Below are 8,771 nucleotides of genomic sequence, written 5' to 3' on the forward strand. Positions count from 1 at the left end.
TACCAATGCAAACATCATGAGGTCTTTCCATGGTTGTAATGGGGCTAAGGTAAGGGTGAGGATATATATATATATATGGCTAAGTGAGCTATAATATGAATCTTTGACTAACCTAAGCTCTCACCTAATATACATATACTCTATATACTGTTAAATTCATGCTTAGCTACCCAAAATTCTCACTTTTGTATGATTTCCATACTCATGTACCAAAATTTTGATATCTCTTTACTTTTATCACATGTGCATTGATCTTTTTATTAACTTAGTATTGGGGTAATTTTGTCCCCTTATTTATTTACTTATTTGAATATTTTTGGATTTTTTTGTAGAGAAATAAACATAACTTATCGATGCACATGGATTTTTTTTTATTATTTTTTTATTTTGGTTTTTCATGAGTAGGTTCCCAAATTCCCAATATTCAAATGAATTAGAAACATGATACATTCCCTTATTAACCCATATTCCCACAATTTTTCCACATTTAGTTGATGCACAATCTCTATCTTAAGCTAACCAAAGATTCAATTGGGGTTTTTAATTTGTTTTTCTGCTTAAGGCTAGTGATGTGATAAAATATAGAATAAATGGGATTAAAAAGGCTCAAGGTGGCTGACAAGGGTGATTTAAAGGATAGGCTTATTTGGGATAAGTGAGCTAAAATCAAACAATGGCCTCAATCATATGCAAGCATGTAAATATACTAAATAATGGACATATAGAATGGAACAAAGCAAAGATTGCAATTATAGAGAAGAAAACACACAAGAATAAAATTTTTATGGTTAAATAATGTAACCATATAAATAAGCTCAAAATCTCACAGGTTGTGTATTCTTTGGCTCAAAAACCATATTCCACATACAACTTCAAACAAGTTTTAACATAAAAATTTTTTTCAATTTAAATTAGTGAAAATTTTCAAAGGTAGGGTCTTAAAAGAATTTTATTACTTTAAACAAGTAGTAACTAAATGCATAAAATCAAACAAATATGCAAATGCAATAACTAATTTAACAAAGAAAATTTAAACATTGGTGTTGAAACAAAAAGGTACTAACCCATGGAGATCGGTATCGACCTCCCCACACTTAAAGATTGCACCGTCCTCGGTGCATGCTGAGATTTGCAGGTGGACGGGTTGTTTCAACTATTACTTTTCTCTAAGGATTGTGCAGATGGACTTGTCTGTCTCCCCATGTAAAATGTCTTCCGCTTCCCTTCCGGGTGGCCATCCTGAAAGAAAAAGGGAAGAAGAGTAACCCAGAAATAGAGATAAGAAAATAAAAGAAGTATGGGTGGGTTAATGCCAAATGATAAGGGTCTCATTTACATGGAAGCTTCAACATGTAAGTGAGAAAACAATAGAAGCCATGGCATACCAGTGGTGCAAAATTCCAACAATGGAGAAGAGAGTGGGGAAAGAGATAATATAAATTCATGTCAATGCAAAAAAGTAATACAGGTATAAAAGATTGGCATTGATTTAAATAATATTACCTAACTAGAATAAAACAAGTCATAAGCACCAAGATAATACCAGAAAAGATATAACAGTTGAATAAGAACATTTGAACACCAATGGTAAAATAATAAATTTAGAAAAGAAAAGAAAAATATGCACAAAATTAAAATGTAATGAATGAAATATTCAAATAAATTAAGTAAAATAAAATGAAAGATAAGAAGAATGAGAAGGGAGAGAAGGGAAGAAGAAGTAAGTAAGAAAGGAGGGAGGAAAAATTAGGATTGGGGGAGAAAAGATAAGATATTTGGCAAATTAGGATAAGCTGTGCGGCGTAAGCGACGCGGTCGCGCGACTTGCGCTTAAACTGATTGACGCGGTCGCGTCGATCACGCGGTCGCGTGACCCGTTTTATGCCACTAGCGCCAGGGGAGCCTCGCGCTCACACAACTTTCTGTTCAAAATCATTTAATTGCCAAATATTGGGTGACGCGATCGCGTGGGCCATGCGATCGCGTGAGTGGGCTTTCAGAAGGACATGACGCGGATGCGTGAGGCACGCGATCTCGTGAGAGGAACTGCGCGTCCAGGGCCAGTCCAGCACCACTCTAGCACAACTTTCGGGTGTGCACCACTTTGACGTCGAAATCCTGGTCACGCGGCCGCGTGGGGCTCGCGGTCGCGTGGGAGGCCATTATTCCCATATGACGCGGTCGCGTCAGCGACGCGGTCGCATGGGACGATTTGTGCCATTGGCACGCCTCCAGCGCTGCTCCTGCGTAACTCTCTGTTCATATTAATATTGTCCCCCATCTCCTTGCGACGCGGACGCGTCGCTGATGTGGTCGCGTCGCGTGCTCTCTTTTTTTTATCTGAAAAGATGCAGAATGCAGTGTTAATATGAATGTGATGCAAAACTCCAGGTTCAATATAATAAAATGAAATAAAACTCGAAAACAAATAAAACAGACTAGAATTAAAGCTTAAAAAGGGACGATCATACCAGGGTGGGTTGTCTCCCACCTAGCACTTTTAGTTAGAGTCCTTAAGTTGGACATTTGGGGAGCTTCCTGTTATGGTGGCTTGTGTTTAAATTCATCCAGAAATCTCCACCAATGTTTGGAATGCCAGTAGCCTCCAGGGTCCCAAACTAGGCATGTGAAGCTTCTGAGCAGCTTCAAACAGATTTTCAGGCTCCCGGGGTGATGAATATCAGAATATTTTCTAGGATCCCAAACTTTGGTTCTAAATATGCCTTTGTTTTGATCTATATTTTTCCATCTGGGCGGTTTAGAAAGTAGATTCTCACCATAGTGACCAAACATTTTCCGAGATCCATTCAATTGAGCATGATACCAATCCGTGCACTTCGATTTGAAGCGTGGAACCTTATTGAACCTTGTACACCAGCTCTGAGTACGAGCCATTTCCCTCTTACTCTTAAAGCCACAGAGAGCTCTAAGCTGGCCATCTGTTTCAAGCAAACCATATTCAAGTGAGAAAGTAAAGTTAAAAGTTAAGGATTGTACCCACTTGAAGCTTGTATTAGGCGGTAATGGCCTTGGGGTAGGTGTTTCTGGTGGTTCCGTAAGTTCCACTCCCTCGTGCTCTTCTATGAGTTCCTCCACTTCTTCGCAAGATTCTTCAAATGCATCTGTATCCTGGTTAAAGTCTTCTATGTCTTCCTCATCACTTGAGTCATAGATTGGAGGTTGAGAGAAATCTACCTCCGCATCATCTTCGTATTCACTTGGGGAAGATTCTTCGATCTCAGAGAATTCACTTACGGATGCAAGTTCATTACTAAGAGAGCTAGACTTGTGACTATCATCATCAAGGGAATTTGTGTCTTGGGTTATTCCGTCTAGTTCTTCATAAACGACTTACCTTGGGGATTGTGCTCTATCCTCCTTAGCATCAACTGTGACGTCCTTGACGGAGTTCTCCTCAACTCTGGATTCCCATGGAGGTTCAGCGTCTCCTAGATCTTCAACGAACTCTTCTTCTTGTACAATGACAGCTTCTTCTACTTGTTCTAGTACGAATTTATGCTCTGTCTTGTCCACTGGAGTTTCTAGTGTCTCCTTCATGCTACGCTCTTCATTAGATTGTCCACATGGGACTGTGGTTGGTCCTTGAATGTTCGTGCGTCTAGAAGCTAATTGAATTACTACTTGCTCCATTTGTCGAATAGTTGTTTGAAGTTTATTTACTGTTGCCTTGAGGTGAACCTCTGATTCTCGGGGTGATGGATTTGGACATGAAACATAGGGAAGTGGTGGTGCTTGGGAGTGATTGGATTGGAACTGGGGTAGAAAAGGATCATACGGTGGCGAATGGTGAAGAGAAACTTGTGAGTGTGGTGGTTCGAGGTTATGTTGAGAGGATGGTCTATAGGCACGGGGTGGGGCTTGTTGGTAGTTACAAGGTTGTCCACCATATCTATCAGCTGGGTATGCATTGTAGAATGGTCGTTGTCCATGATATCTTGGAGGGTGTTGATGCCTAAAGGGTTGATTAGATCCTCTTGGCTCCATCCATCCTTGATTGGTTTGACCTTGATGCATATTCCTACTGTAACTTCTATTTTCTTCAACAAAGTTAGAGCCAAACTCAAAGCGAGAGGGGTGAGAGTCCATAGTAGCAAATAAAATTAAAAAGGAAAAACAGAAATAAATAAACAAGCAAAAGAAAAATATTTACAATAACCAATAATAAGGCACACATTAGCAGTTCCCCGTCAACGGTGCCATTTTGACGAACAGGATTTTTGCCAGTAAAGAATGTCATAAAAACTGTCGCGTTGTAGATATAGTTTCTAAACCAACAAAAATCCCTTTCGTGCAAACATTTTGGTTGTCACAAGTAACAAACCCCTTTTAAAATTGATAACCGAATATTTAAACCTCGGGTCGTCTTCTCAAGGAACTGCAGGGAAGTATGTTCTTATTATTGGTTATGCAGATTGTAAATTTGGGGTTTCAAGAATGAGGAACGAGTAATTTAATGACAAGTAAATTAAATGGCAATTAAAATAAATAAATAACTGTAAAGCAGACTTTTGGCAAGGTATGAGAAATTGGAGGTCCTATCCTAGCTATCCTTATCAATGATGATGATGGTTGAATCTTAATTTCACTTTGTTAACCTTTACTAAGATAAAGGAAGGTCAAGGGATTAATTGGTTTGATCTTCGAATCCTATTTATTTCCTAAGAAAAGATTGGGATTATGGAAGTTCAATTCAATTGGCAAGATAACAATTATCAATTATGCTGTTGAATTGGATAACTCCTGAGTTACTAATTTCTTAACCAAGTCCAAAAGGGGAAAAATAAATTCTATTGGAATAAAAATGTCTTCAGAGTAAAAACAACAATAGCATAAATAAAAGAAATCAATATTAAACTGAAATACCTCAAATAACATTAATTCAAATAATCTGTAACATGAAAGGATTCATAAAGTAGCTAGCAAAAGTAAATAAAAGGAATATTGAACCTAATCAAAAGAGATAATCCTGAAAGCGAATAATAGTCCTAATTCTAAATCCTAATCCTAAAGAGAGAGGAGAGAACCTCTCTCTCTAAAAACTACATCTACTCCTAAAATTGTGAATATGAGAGCTTTTTTTTGAATGGATGCATTCCTCCACTTTATAGCCTCTAATCTATGTTTTCTGGGCCGAGAATTGGGTCAGAAACAACCCAAAATTCGCTGGTTGTGAATTCAACATGCTGAATTTCCGTCACTGCGATGTGTCCGCATGGAACACGCGGTCGCATCACCTAGAATTAGGGCAACTATGGCATATTATATATCAAATTGAAGCCCCGGACGTTAGCTTTCCAACGCAACTAGAACCGCGTTGTTTGGACCTCTGTAACTAAAGTTATAGCCGTTTGAGTGCAAAGAGGTCAGGCTGGACGGCTTTGCAATTCCTTCAGCTTCTTGTATTCCTTCCACTTTTGCATGCTTCTTTTCCATCCTCCAAGCCATTCCTACCCTATAATCTATGAAATCACTTAAAACACATATCAAGGCATCTAATGGTAATAAGAGAGGATTAATAATAAGCAAATATAAGATCAATGAAGCTTGTTTTTAATCATAGCACAAAATCAGGAAGGAAAATGTAAAACATGCGAATAGTATGAATAAGTGGGTAAAGAGTTGATAAAAATCACTCAATTGAGCACAAGATAAACCGTAAAATAGTGGTTTATCAGTCGGCCCGCGCAACCCACCGAAAAAGGCAGGCCAAGCTGGAAATTTGGGACCGCTGAAAGACAAAAGCCCGCCTAACTCACACCGGTTAAATCGTGGGCTTTGGCAAGGCGGGGCGGGCTTCCTCGGTGTTCATGCCCTGGGTCGAACTGCACGACCTAGGCTAATTAAAGACAAGTCGACCGACCTCTTCAAGTCTGGATTCCCCGACCTCTTCTTAAAGAGGTCGGCCAAATCGCTACAAGGAGCCCAAGCAGGCCCAAATAAAGGGACATAGCCCAATCTAAAGGCAACTAAAGCCTAGAAAGATAAGGGCAGTTCCCCTCAAAGATAAGATGACTTCACTCAGAAGATAAGATAAGATAACTAACTTATCTTATCCGGAAAGGTCAATGGGATCCTGGAGGCTATTGGAATTACAAACACTGGTGGGGATTCCTGGATGAGTTCAAGCACAAGCCTCCATGACAGGAAGCTCCCCAAATGTCCAACTTAAGGACTTTAACTAAAAGTGCTAGGTGGGAGGCAACCCACCATGGTATAATCGTTCCTTTTTATTCTTAATCTTATTTTATTTTACTTTTATTAGTGTTCATGCAAAATTTTGGCATATTCACCTGCATTCTCCATTTTTCATTCTGCATATAAAAAGGGGGGGGGGGTCAACGCGCAAGTGTCTACGATGCGCACGCATCGTTTGCGTATGCGCACCTGAACAGACAGTTGTGCGAGAGGTGCGCGGGAGGGGTGCGTGGTGCACAAGCCACCCCACGCGTACGCGTACCTCACGCATACGTGTCCCCTGCAAAGAGTTCAACCCATGCGTAAGCGTCAACGACGCGAACGAGTGGGCATGAAAAATCGGCGTAAAAGAGTGTTGAACAGCGTGTTGTGATGGTCTGTGGCTGGTACTGTGCTAGAGGCACAACATCACCCACGCGTACGCGTCCCTGATGCGTGCGCGTCCCTGACGCGTGCGCGTCCTTTTTCTTCCAGACCACCCACGCGTATGCGTGGGCGACGCTTACACGTCGAACGGCCACTCAGTTTTCACGTGTACGTGTGATGCCCGCGTGTGCGTCGCGTCCCGTTTTTCAATTCTCCATTCTTTCTTTCTTCTTACTTCCTACTTCCATCTTTTTCCTCTTTCCATCTTCCTCATCAGGTTTCTTTTCTTTTCTCTCCTTTACTCTCTCATTCTTCATTTAATTATTGTATTTAATTATTTTTCTTCCTTCTCAATTTCGTCTTAGCATAATTCCTTTTTGTTTCTTTTTCATTTTTTTTATGTTGGTGTTGGAGTTTTATTTGGATAGTACCTTATTTTACTTGAGCCTGTGGCTATTCTGAGGAGTGATTTGACAATTGACATTTACTTATGGCTCTCATATACATTTGGATTACATTATTTTCATTCCTATTATACCTTGCACACCACGTGTTTGTGAAAAAGCTTTTATGGCACTTTGAATCCTATTTTCTTTTACTCTTTTACTTGTATGCCTCTTTTTTACAACACTTGTGCTCCACATGTATTTGGGATTATCGTTCACAATTGTCATCATTATAAATGCTCTTTTAATTTGGCATAATTATTACTTGATGCTTGAGTTATGCTTCTCATGCCTGTTACTTGCATGTTTTTACCCTCCTGCATCTTATTATTCTGAATTGCCTACCTAATCTTAGTTGATGCCTTACCTACATGTTGTAGCTACCATGTATTTGAGCTATCATCTTTCCTTTGGCATTCATTATAAATTGGAATTTTCTCCCTTCTGGTCTTAGTTATCTATATTTCACACTCTTTTTTTTTCTTCTTCCTTAGGCATGGGTACCAAGAAAGGAAAAGAGAAGGCCATTGACAAGACACCGGCACGGAGAGGAACCAAGAGACCTCCAGCTAAGGCGCCTCCATCTAAAAATGCCAGTTGGAACCACCCGTCCACTTGTACATCTTAGCATGCACCGAGGACAGTGCAATCTTTAAGTGTGGGGAGGTCAATACCGACTTCCGTGGATTAGTTAATTTCTTCTCAACACCAATATTTTATTTTCCTTATTAGTTGTTGCATTTGCATGTTTGACTGTATATTTGTTTGATTTTGTGCATTTAGCTACTACTTGGTTGAAATAATATTTTCTTTTTCAAGATCCTTTTTATAGTATTTCTCTAATTTAAATAGAAAACTTTTGTGATAAACTTGCTTGAAGACTGTAAATTGGAACATGAATTATAGCTAAGAACACACAACTCAGTGAGATTTTTGAGCTTAATTACATGGTTACACTATTTAGCCATAATATTTTTCTTGTGTGTTTCCTTCTTTATAATTGCAATCTATAGCTTGTTCTATTCTATATGTCCATTGTTTAGTGTATTTACATGCTTGCACATGATTGAGGCCATCATTTGTTATTACTTCACTTATCCCAAATAGCTTACCTTTCAATCACCTTTGTTAGCCACTTTGAGCCTTTTAATCCCCATTTGTTCTATATTTTACCACATCACTAGCCTTAAGTGGAAAAACAATTAAACACCCCAATTAAATCTTTGGTTAGCTTAAGATAGAGATTGTGTGTCAACCAAGTGTGGGAAACTGTGGGAACTTGGGTTAATGGGAATGTATTGTGTTTGTACTTTATTTGAATATTGGGAATTTGGGTGCATACTCATGTGAGACCAGAAAAATTAAAAACCCATGTGCATTGATATATTATGTTTGCTTTTATGATTCAAAAAAATAATAAAAAATAATAAAAAAATAAAAAAATAATAATAATAATAATAAAAATATATTATTACAATATAAATAAATAAATAAATAAGGGGACAAAATTATCCCGATGTCAAGTTTAATAAAAGATCAATGCATATGGGGTGAAATTAAGGAAAATTTGGTATATGAGTATGTGAAATATACAAAAGTGGGAATTATGGGTAGCTATGCATGATTTTAGAATTACATAGAGTGTGTGTGTGTTAGGTAAGAGCTTAGGTTAGTCAAAGATTCATATTACAGCTCACTTGGCCATACATATATCCTCACCCTTACCTTAGCCCCATTACAACC

Source organism: Arachis ipaensis, chromosome B9 (assembly GCF_059453495.1).
Source record: "Arachis ipaensis isolate K30076 ecotype BB chromosome B9, ASM5945349v1, whole genome shotgun sequence".
NCBI classification, from domain to species: domain Eukaryota; kingdom Viridiplantae; phylum Streptophyta; class Magnoliopsida; order Fabales; family Fabaceae; genus Arachis; species Arachis ipaensis.